Source organism: Lolium perenne, chromosome 1 (assembly GCF_019359855.2).
Source record: "Lolium perenne isolate Kyuss_39 chromosome 1, Kyuss_2.0, whole genome shotgun sequence".
NCBI classification, from domain to species: Eukaryota; Viridiplantae; Streptophyta; class Magnoliopsida; order Poales; family Poaceae; genus Lolium; species Lolium perenne.
In genome coordinates, this window is record NC_067244.2 from 53,362,077 (window position 1) to 53,373,740 (window position 11,664).

At 44.3% G+C, this 11,664-nt stretch overlaps 1 long non-coding RNA gene across 1 annotated transcript; it reads left to right on the top strand.

Annotated features, from left to right (window-relative positions):
• Positions 1 to 9,443: 9,443 nt before the first annotated feature.
• LOC127292410 (uncharacterized) lies at positions 9,444 to 11,104 on the top strand. Its single transcript, XR_011754433.1, has 2 exons — positions 9,444 to 9,603; positions 9,710 to 11,104. It is a non-coding gene; the product is annotated as an uncharacterized lncRNA (long non-coding RNA).
• Positions 11,105 to 11,664: the final 560 nt, after the last annotated feature.

An 11,664-nucleotide genomic window follows, 5' to 3' on the forward strand; every position in this document is an offset into this window, starting at 1 on the left:
GACAAAATGCCCGCATGAAACTTTCTTTTGAATTTTGAAAATCTCTTTGGTGAATCTCATTTATATAATTATTGTGATGTATTGGTGGTGGTGGCACTCAATTTGGAAGTGATTTGCAACATTTCAAATTTGAGGTGATCTTCTTCTCTCTCTCGGGTTCCCTCTTTGCCCTCTTATTCTGGTCAACCTAGTCAACTTTAGGGAGGGTGGTCAACATCAAAGTTACTCACCTTGACCTGTTCTTGGATGACCTGGCTTTAGTTGACCTTGCTTAGTTTAAGATTTGAGAAATACAGAGGGGTAAAGTAGTGAAGAAAATAATTTTGGGTTAAGTGACCATTATCACATGTATGATGAAATCTTGATTTCTTTTGATTTGATTCTTGATCCAAGGATGCAAAAGTGTTAGTTTATCACATTGAAGCATTTTAGAAGCAATGGGGCAAGCAATCTTGGCCTTGGTTGAGGATTTGCTAAAAAGCATATTGTGTATGTGAGTGAGAAATGAGTTTTTCTTATTTTCTCCATTTCCCCTCAAATTAGGGTTTAGTGATCTTGCTTAGGGTTCACATAACAATATTTAATCATACTAACACTCATCATGGCAATTGCACAAAAGAATATCACTCAAATGCATATATCTATATGTGGCACTATATGCATGGAAAAAGTTTTTGTTAATTGCAAAATTTGGGTTTGGGGAATTTCTCTTTCTTGTTTATTATGGTTGAAACTTGGGATGTTACAGAATATTATTCCAAAAACACCAGAAGCAGGATACATGGCAACGCAAGCTTTCATCCTAGCGTCAAGGCCACCTCCCGGAGATCCAAGAGAAGCGTTGTATAACATGGCCATGGCAGGATGTGGGGCCATGGGAGCAGCGTTCGCAGCTACACCTCCCGAAGGAACTGCAAGGCAAAATAGTCCGAGACCTACTGCAGCAGTGCAAGATCCACCGAGAGCGAGTGGAGTTAGAGACACAACGACTCAGGCCAGAGTAGATAGAGCGCGACAAGAAAGAAGGGACCGTCGGCACTCAACAGAAGTTGCTGAGGAAGATATGTGTGGACTCCCGTGTTTTACGAGACGAGTTCGAAAAACTCGAGTTCCGTCAGGATTCAAGTTACCCAATAGTTTAAAGAAATTCGATGGCCTGCAAGATCCTAAGGATTGGCTAGTCGACTATCTAGAGACGGTGAAATTGATAGGTGGCACCAGGGCAACAACAATGCAGAGTATTCAGATACACCTGAGTGGAGCCGCAAGATCCTGGATAAAGAAACTTCCTCCGGGATCCATCGATAGCTGGGACAGTTTTGAGGATGTGTTCGTCAAGAACTTCCGATCAGCTTGCGAAAAACCAGCATCACTTGAAGAGCTGAGGTCGTGTCGACAAAAACATGATGAATCAATGAGAAAATACATCCAAAGGTGGAACATCATCAAAAACTCGGCAGAGAACATATCTGACGAGAGAGCAATAGATGCATTTGTGGCAGGAATTCGGTGACGAGATTTCATCGAGGACTTGGGCAGAACTAACCCAAGGACAGTATCAGCATTGATGGAGATAGCAAATAGATGGGCAGACGGAGAAGATGCTGTTCACAATAAGCGACACAGGTCACCAGAGGAGGACCGTAGCCGAAACTTTCAAAATAGAAGGCGATTCTCTCGACAGTTCTCGAGTTACGATGCTCCTGGCCGAATATCGGCTGGTTTCCGGGGAAACAATGGAGGAAGCAATAGAGACGAATATCAAAGAAGTAATGAGCAGCGAGGCGACAACAGAGATCATTCTCGAAATAACAGGCAAAATAGCGGGTCAAGGTTTCAAAGACCTTTCGTAACTCCCGAAGATATGATGAACGGGCCATGCCAGATGCATTTTTATCTCGACAACCATGGCAGAAGACAGTCAGGACATCTGCAGTAGGACTGCCGTAATTTTCAAGCAATGCTGCGGGTAGCAGAGATAGCCAGTGCTCAAGCAGCAAATAGAAACCTTCAAGGGCCTAGGAGTGAGATCCACCTACCACCTCCTCCCGCGATCACGGACGAAAATCGACATCAGCTCAGAATAGCGGCAGCACCACAACCACCTCCATATGTCGATCCTAACAATAATGGCGCGGTCTCGATGATTCAGAAAGCTAGGCCATCTAACAGGGCTCAAAAGGTAATCTCGCGGCAAGTGTTTATGGCAGAGAAGATGCCTCCTCCAACAGTTGAGTACCTAAATTGGTCTGGGCAAGACATTGGCTTCACAATAGCGGATCACCCGCAGCAAGTTCCTCGACCAGGGCAGTCATCACTTATCCTACCGGCAGTAATCGCAGGATTCGATGTATCTCGAGTGTTTATAGATGGCGGCAGTAGCTTAAACCTTATGTACGCAGATACGCTAAGGAAGATGAATATCTCCCTAGCAAATTTGAAACCAACCGACACACGTTTTCATGGCATCACACCAGAAAAGCCAAGCTACCCATTGGGGAGGATCAATCTCGACGTTCAGTTTGGGACCCGAGAAAACTACAGGATAGAAAGGTTGGAATTCGAAGTTGTGGATTTCCCATCGCAGTATCACGCTTTGTTGGGACGACCAGCATATGCTAGGTTTATGGCGGTACCACATTACACATACCTGCTTTGGAGGTTGCCTGGGCCCAAGGGACCAATCACAGTCAAAGGAAGCTTCGCGCTAGCCGATAAATGTGACAAAGATTTTCATCGACTATCAGAAACTTTTGGGATGCAAGCAGAGTACGCAGCGTCAAGGCTCATGACTGATTATGATGTGCTGCCAGATGTAGGGAGGCCCAACAAGGAATCAACTTTCAACACCGCAAAAGATTCTAAGGAAGTGCAGATCCACCCGACAGATCCAAAGAAAACGACGTCCATCGCGACAAACATGGACCTCGCATAGGAAAGCGCGCTCGTCGAGTTCCTCCGTGAGCACTGGAAAATCTTCGCATGGTGTCCAGCTGACATGCCAGGAGTACCCAGGGAACTTGCCGAGCACCACCTAAACTTGGATCCAATAGCGAGACCAGTCAAACAACCTTTGCGGCGTTTTTCGGAACCAAACCGCAAAGCCATGCTGTTAGAAATTGATCGACTCAGAGAAGCTAGTTTCATTAAAGAGATATCTACAGAGGCCACTTGGGTAGCTAACCCAGTGATGGTGCCGAAGAAAAACACGAAAGTCCTTCGCATGTGTGTCGACTTTACGTGCCTCAATAAACATTGTCCAAAGGATCACTTTCCCCTCCCAAGGATCGATCAAATTATCGACTCCACGGCAGGATGCGAACGTCTTTCCTTCTTGGACGCATATTCTGGTTACAACCAGATCAGATTAAAAGAAGATGACGAAGCCAAGACAGCGTTCATCACACCGTATGGCGTGTTTTGTTACAGAACAATGCCTTTCGGTCTGAAAAATGCGGGAGCAACATATCAGCGGATGATGCAGAAGTGCTTAGCAACACAGATTGGGAAGAATGTACAAGTATACATTGACGATGTCGTCATAACATCAAAAAAGGGGGCAACGTTAATCGAGGATCTGAAGGAAACCTTCGACAACCTTGACAAATTTTGTCTCAAACTAAATCCGACAAAGTGTTCTTTCGGCGTTCCTGCGGGAGGACTTCTTGGGTTCCTAGTCTCAGCAAGAGGGATTGAAGCAAATCCCGAAAAAATCCAAGCCATCGTAACAATGAGGAAACCAACAAAGTTGAAGGAAATACAACAATTAACTGGGCGAGTCGCAGCTCTAAGCAGATTCGTCGCCAGGCTGGGAGAAAAGGCGCTACTGTTCTACGCCTTAATCAAACAAGGAGAGAAGTTCCAGTGGAACGAAGAGGCCGATAGAGCCTTCGAGGATCTCAAACGGACAATTTCGACACCACCAATCTTGGTGGCGCCAAAAGAGAAGGAACCACTCCTGTTATACATTGCGGCTACACCCCAGGTGGTCAGCACGGCGCTAGTTGTCGAAAGAGAACAAGAAGGAAAACTCCATGGGGTACAGAGACCGGTATACTTCATCAGTGAAGTTTTATCGCCTTCAAAACAGCGGTACCCGCAGTACCAGAAGCTAGCATACGGAGTGTTTACAACCGCAGGAAAATTGCGGCACTATTTTTCGGCGCATCCGATAATAGTGGTCAACGAGGCGCCTCTATCCAATATACTAAACAAAAGCTACAGGTCGTGTCTCCCTTTGGGGAATAGAACTTTCTCCAAGGGACATCACGTACGAAAAAAGAAAAGCAATAAAGTCACAAATTCTGCCAGATTTCATCGCAGAGTGGATGGAGTTGCAAAATACAGGACCCCCGGATCTATCGAGAACCTGGACTATGAACTTCGACGGGTCCACGAGGTTAGAGGTATCTGGAGCAGGCGTGATACTCATATCACCGGAAGGCGACAAATTAAAATATGTCCTACGGATGACGTTCCCAAACGTGTCTAATAATGAGGCAGAATACGAAGCTCTTATACATGGGATGAAGATGGTGAAGGCTTGTGGTGCAACTCGACTAAAAATCTTTGGCGACTCACAATTGGTGGCCCAACAAGTCATGAATCAATGTGATGCAGTCAATGACAGCATGGTGGCATACAAGGAAATGTATAATGAGCTGGAGAAACTGTTTGATGGCTGCGAGGTAAACCACATCAGCAGGTTAAGCAATGACGAAGCCGATGTTCTTGCAAACATCGGGTCGCAGTGTCTCGCGATTCCGCCAGGTGTCTTCTGGGAAGAGATAACAGAGAGATCCACAAAGCCGAAGAAATCAAAAAAGAAAGAGAAGGATGAAAAATCCTCGGGGGCTGCGCAAGAAACATTGGAAGAAGAAGAGGAACAGGATCTAGTACTGATGGTACAAATCCCATGGATGCATGCGTACATATCATACATCCTAAGGAAAACAATACCCGACGATCCAGTTGAAGCAAGGCGAGTTATTAGGTGTTCCAAAGCTTTCACTGTGATCAAAGGAGAGTTATACAAACGAAGTATCTCGGGTGTGTTACAAAGATGCATTCCACCCGAAGAAGGAAGGGTAATTCTGAAGGAAGTACACGAAGGAGTATGCGGTCATCACGCAAGTAGCCGAGCCATCGCGGCCAAAGTTTTTCGAGCTGGATTTTACTGGTTGACAGCAATTGAGGACGCAAAGGAGATAGTGCGAACATGTGACGCGTGCCAGAGATTTGCCGCAAAACCTCACTCTCCGGCGGCGGAACTAATGCCAATACCCTTATCTTGGCCCTTTGCTCAGTGGGGTCTCGACATGGTGGGAAAGTTACACAAAGCCTCGCCAGGAGGATACGAGTATATGCTCGTCGCTGTCGACAAATTCACCAAGTGGATAGAAGCGAAGCCGATAAATTCACCAGATGCAGCGTCAGCCATAAAATTCGTGAAGAGCATTGTTTTTCGGTTTGGAGTACCTCATAGCATCGTCACGGACAATGGCAGTAACTTCACATCCAAGGAATTCAAGGCGTATTGTGCAGAAGTAGGTATCAAATTGCACTTCGCGTCAGTCGCGCATCCTCAAACCAATGGCCAAGTCGAGAAAGCCAATGGTATCATCTGCAATGGCATCAAGAAGCGTGTGTTAGGACCATTGGAAAAAGCTCGACATACTTGGCCAGAGGAGCTGCCGAGTGTGCTGTGGAGCATCCGAACAACACCAAATACAGCGACACAGGAGACTCCGTTTTTCCTGGTCCATGGAGCAGAGGCAGTACTGCCGATAGAAATAGAGCACGACTCTCCGAGAGTCACGGAATACAATGAAGAAACTTCCAGGAGAGCATTGGAAGATGACGTCGACGCACTCGACGAAGCTCGAGATGAAGTATTGTCAAGGGTCACTAAATATCAGCAAGACCTGAAAAACTACCACAGTCGACGTTTGCGACCAAGATCCTTTCAGGTTGGAGACTTAGTTCTGCGACTCAATCAAGATCGTATTGAAAAACTCGAGTTGCCATGGCTTGGCCCTTACGTCGTCACAGAAGTAATCGAAGGAGGAGCATACATGATCATAGATAAGAAGACAGGGACTCCCGAGAAAAACCCCTGGAACGTAGCACAGCTAAGGCGTTTCTACGCTTAGTGCCGAAATATAGCCCTCCTCTGTAAAGCTACAATGTACTGAAATGCCCGCGAGTTTTCAGACGCACTCTTTTCCTTTTTTGGGGCACCGAGTGGGGTCGGAGAAGGTTTTTAATGAGGCGGGCTCGCGGTGCTGCAATATAATAAAGATAGTGGAGATATATATCTTTTCCTTCGAAACACTCGGGGGCTTACACCTTGAAGTTACAATATATATACAATATAGATGAATCTAACTGACAAAGATATTTCACCATGGTACCAAATACCTCGCCAGATAAAAAGAAGATACAAAATAGCAATCAAAACAGAACAAAACAAAACACTCGGGGGCTAGTACCTTTAAATATAGTATATTCAATAAGAATTTGGTTGCCTTGGTCTAAAAACCTCGCATACACAAGAAAGAGATCCGCCATCGAAACACTCGGGGGCTTGATGAAGAAAAATAAATACATTTGTTGGCTTTACAATATAGAATATGTCTACAACATACAAGATACAATTCTGGAGAAGGTTAGACAAGCTACAAGAAAAATATATCAATTCCTGCCTAATATACTATCTATGGATAGTCCTTTGTTATTTGCAGCAGTTGTCGTATGTTCAGCATAGCTACCTTTGATAAAAAATTGAGAGTCCATCCGAAGAAGTTCATCCATCATTTCTTCGGCTACAGGAGTCACAATATCATTGATTTTGTCGATGTTCCTTTTTCGTTTCGACTGCTTGGCAAGGCACTTGGAGACAATCGTCGTCAGGTCTAATTTTCGGTAGCAGATCTGTATCATAATCGTGGCGAATCTTGCTCCCGCGGACAATTGAGCTCGCACAAAGTTATGGATACGAGGAGCATCCTGAAATTTTTCCATCAAACCAAGAAGAGTGTCGGGTGCCTCGTTCCGAGGAAACATTGTCTTGTAAACCAAGGACAAGGTCCTGGTGCAGAAATCAAGGAAGTCACGAACCTGACAGGCGCGGGCTTGAAACCTGACAATCTGTCGGGTACGTTCTGGAGTGGCCCAGAAAAGAGAACCATGGTCAAGAGAAAGGTTAACAAGGAGATTTTTCCTGGTGTTTAACCTTTCATTTTCAGCAGCAGCGTCGAGAAAGGAACCTATTTGGCGACAGCACAAGAGTTTCAAAAAAATAAATAGCGGGGAAACAGAAGGAGTCCTGGTTTGCAAAAGCATACCTGACATATCTGCACTGGCTTCATTCATCAAATCAAGCATAAAATTTTCTCGAGCGGTCGCTTTTTCAGCTTCAGAAATAGCGGTTTCCTTGGCAGCTATGGCATCTTGAGCCTGTTGAAGTGCAATTTTCTCTCTTTCGGATGATTTGCGAGACTGCTCCATTATCATAAGTGATTGTTTCTTCAGAGACTTGAGCTGTTGGCGATGTTCTTCCAAGTCTTGTGCCGAATTTTTATTCGATAAATCTTCAATACGTTCGACAGCAACAGGTGCCTTCTTCAAACGGGACGACGCAGGTAACACATCAGAAGGACAAGGAGTCGCAGAATAGTTGTCAAAAATCAAATGAAAGAAAAGGCTCGACATCAATTATCAAGCAAAGATAGATCTTCATTGATTCTCAAAGTATGTACATTGCTATTACAAAAGAAGGGCCCCTAACGGACTATTGAAGCAGTTGTCGCTAAAACTAACTAGGGCGACATCGTCAAAAGACAGAAAAAACTAAAAGAGAGGACAGGGTGGTCTACTTGACCTCCGGCTTGGATGAGCTTGGAGCAGGAGTTGGCTTAACACCAAGGAAGGAAAGAATTGGTTTTGAGGGAGGCTTGGCAGCTCTAATTAGAGATTGCCATTTCTTTGTTTCCATCTCCCCTATGTCGCCAACCTTGGTCTAGTCGACATTTTGCTGGCTGTTAACAACCAGCGCGATGGTGCCTTCAACGCCAATCTTCAGGCCCTCTTGGCGAAGTTTGAGCCCAAGATCTTCCGGCACGTTGAAGGCTTTGGCAAGAGCAACGAAAGTATTGGGCTCCTCTTTCTTCGGGAAGAAGTAGGGGAAAAGCTTCGACAGACCTGCCTCAGCGTCAGCAAGGCCTTCGTGTGCTTCATCCCCATGAATTTCAAGAAGAGTCAGCGCGTCAAGCAGCTCGTCGCCTTCAGGACCATCCACTTCATAGTCTTGATGTGTTCTCCCTGAAGATAAACAAAGGGCAGCTCGTAAATAATGTGCGCAAAAGATATGAAGTAACCCGAGAAAAATAGCAGGGATCAAAACACTTACTAACAAAACGTCGACTCTGCGACTCCAGGCGAGTGAGGATTTCTGTCTCTCGAGCAGATTGTCGTTCTATATTCTCGCTCAAAGAGTTTTCCGCGTCATGAAGTCTTTTTCGAAGATCTTCGATAGCGGCAGCATCAGCTTCAGCTTTCTTACGGGCCTTTTCGCTCTGGTCCAACATGGTAGCAAGAGCGTTAGCACGCTTATTGGCTTCCGCAACACTACAAGGATTTCGGTGTATTGTAACAAAAATTATTGCAACGGCCTTATTTTGTTGCAATAAAATGCAATATTACCACAAATTCCCTATTTGAGGTAATAGGCTCCACATATTGCCATAATTTAGTTTTGTCGCGCTAAGTATCCTTTTTGTTGTAATAGATGAAGTGTATTGCAACAAAACGTGTTGGCATTGTAATATAGTGGTGATATTTCAACAATAATGCTTCGTCGCATTAACTATTCATCTTGTTGCAATAGAGACTAGGTAATGCAACAAAACCCAAAATTCGTGGAAATATTTGGAAACATAATGCAACATTTTTCCCATGTTACGTTACTTATTCATATCATTGCAAAAAATGATCTCGTATTGCAACAAAATATGTATTTGTCGTAATAGCACACGTTTCCTCAACCCTATTTTGTTCCAATAACTATTGCATATTGTACCAAATTAACTGTCTATAGTAGTATGTAGAACATATTTGTAATAATCCTGATTTTTCATTGATGCTATCACTACTAGAAACCTAAATTTATTTATGTGTGCCCAGTGACAAGCCTACAGCTAAATACATTACCACTAAAAAAATCGGTCCCGCGATGAGCCTATAGCGAAATACATTAACTCTACAAATTTCGATGAGGCCTGCGATTGTGCCGGGAAACCAACTTTACACTTTTGTTTTAGGTCGCCCGCGCGCGGTCAAAGCAAATTGTGGTTTTATTTTAAGTCGCCCGCGCGGTGAAGCGAAATTTCTGGGTTTATATTAAGCCCATGCCAAAACACTACACGCATATCCAACCACCCCATCTCTTCTTCTCTCGAGACTCTCGTCAGGCTCCTCTAGATCCGATCGAGGCCATTTGCCAAGTCTCGCTCCCATAGACTCGCCCAGCCCCATCTTAACCCCGTCGCGAGGAGGAGCTGTGCTTCCGGCCGCCATGCTCACCATGCGCCCCAGACCGGAAAGGCATCCATCGTCTTTCCCCATCACCATCACGCACCATGCTCCCATCTCCCTCTCTCTCTCTCTGCACATCCGCGAAGCTGAGTAATTTATCGTCTCTGGTTTTCAGGACGCGGGTGGTGCAGTGGCCGCAAGTTCAGGCTTCACAACCGTCTCGACGCGGCACGGCGGTCGACCTCGCGTGGCGTGACGGACGACAAGTCTCCTTCCGTTCCTAGTGTTGCTACACCGTCTGATGCCGCGTTCCACCTCGACTCCGGCGATGCGTTCGACGCCCGCCGACGTCCTGACACGGCACGGTCGTCCTCCACCTGTGTTCCGAGCCCCTGGCAACGGTGGGTTCCTCCCCACTTCCTTCCCAATAGAACCTCGGTAATTTCATCCCTTTCTTTATTCAGCGCAGACTCCACTTCACGGCTGAACAGGACCTGAGCTAGAGTATTTTTTCACAGAGTTGTCCTGTTTCCTGAAATACGTAGCCTCTGCATGGTTGATCAGACTAGCACTTCGTGATGAATTAGAATTGTTTTAGGGAAAGTAAGTCTGGAATAACCAGGTTTCATGGTACAATTGAACTAACGAATGTTCAGACTCGATATATCGACTAAATGTTTACTCTGTGATTCTATACATGTCAGTCCATAGATTCCTCTAGTTAATTCTGCTTGGCCTCTTGAGAATAGTGTGCTGCACCCCGTTCTATTGAATCACTTTAATTTGGCTAGATTGTTTATGGATGCCCTCATATGATACATATTTGGACCCTCATATTGCAGTACACACACACTATCTCTGTTTTTAAGTCATTATATCATTTTATTGCTCTTTCTGATCACACAGGATGAACTGATACTGGTTGCTGGTAGTCATGTAAACCAGATCTAAGCTTTCAGTCAGGGTACTTATCACTCACCCTTCACGGTTTGAACTGTCTTCTTTTGCCTGCATTGTGCAAGTCTGCTATTGTGGCAAGTAGATTATTCATCTTTGCAGTCACAGCTCTTCATTTAGTTATTCCAAAGAGTCGAGACCGGTGGATCCGTTCTAGTTCTTTTAACTGAATGAATGATAACATGATACATGACCTAATGTAGTATGGGTTCAGACTCCGGATTTCCTTTTCCTTTTCCATATTCATATGTTTGGTAACCATTATGATTTGTATGTCTGACAAGCTATTTAAAATGCATAGGATGGCAAAAATATCTTGGGTGCTGACATAGCTTTGGCGTGGCATTTACAAAAAACAAGTACATAGTAGAATTCACTCTAGCACTGGTTTAGACACTTTGAAATTGATAACGATTTTTTGCAGGTCCCATAGAACAGCAAGACTTGCTATATTGGACATCAGCTCTCGACATGTTAGGCAAAATATTGCAAGGAATGCATATAGGAATAGGTAGAATATTATATTTTGACGCAAGAATGTAAATTATCTATTGTTCAAACAATTTACATGTATCAGATGGTATTCCAGTAATAAATATTGAATTATTTGTCACTACGTTCATATTGTATTCCATCATATGTGTGTATTGTGCCATGATTCTCTTCGCAGAAAAAAATTGAATTATCTTGCCACCAGCATGGTTGTTCGTGGTAAAATGAATAGTGCCACAAAAGCAAGGATTGTTGCCATAGTTTCTTGCCACGATTGACTATTGCCACGGAATATAATGGGCCACGAAATAAATCTTGTTGGCATGGGTTATTGCAACAAATGTTTAACGCCACGAGCTACTAGTCGCCACGATTTGTTACATGTTGCATTAAACTATTTCCACAACCCAAATTGTGGCATTAAGCAAGTGCCGCCATGGGTAAAAATGTGGCGACTTCCCACATGTTTGTTGCAATAGAACACTTTATTGCCACGATTGCATTTTTGTGGCAATAACCTATTACCATGTGTTCAGTTGCAACGACTGCCAACAAATGTTATTTTGTGGCAATAGATTCATATTGCCACAATTTGGTATGTATTGCGACGAATGATTTTGTTGCAATAGACCCAGATTTTTGTAGTGCAAGTTCTCCTGGCAGAATAAGCGACAATCAAAT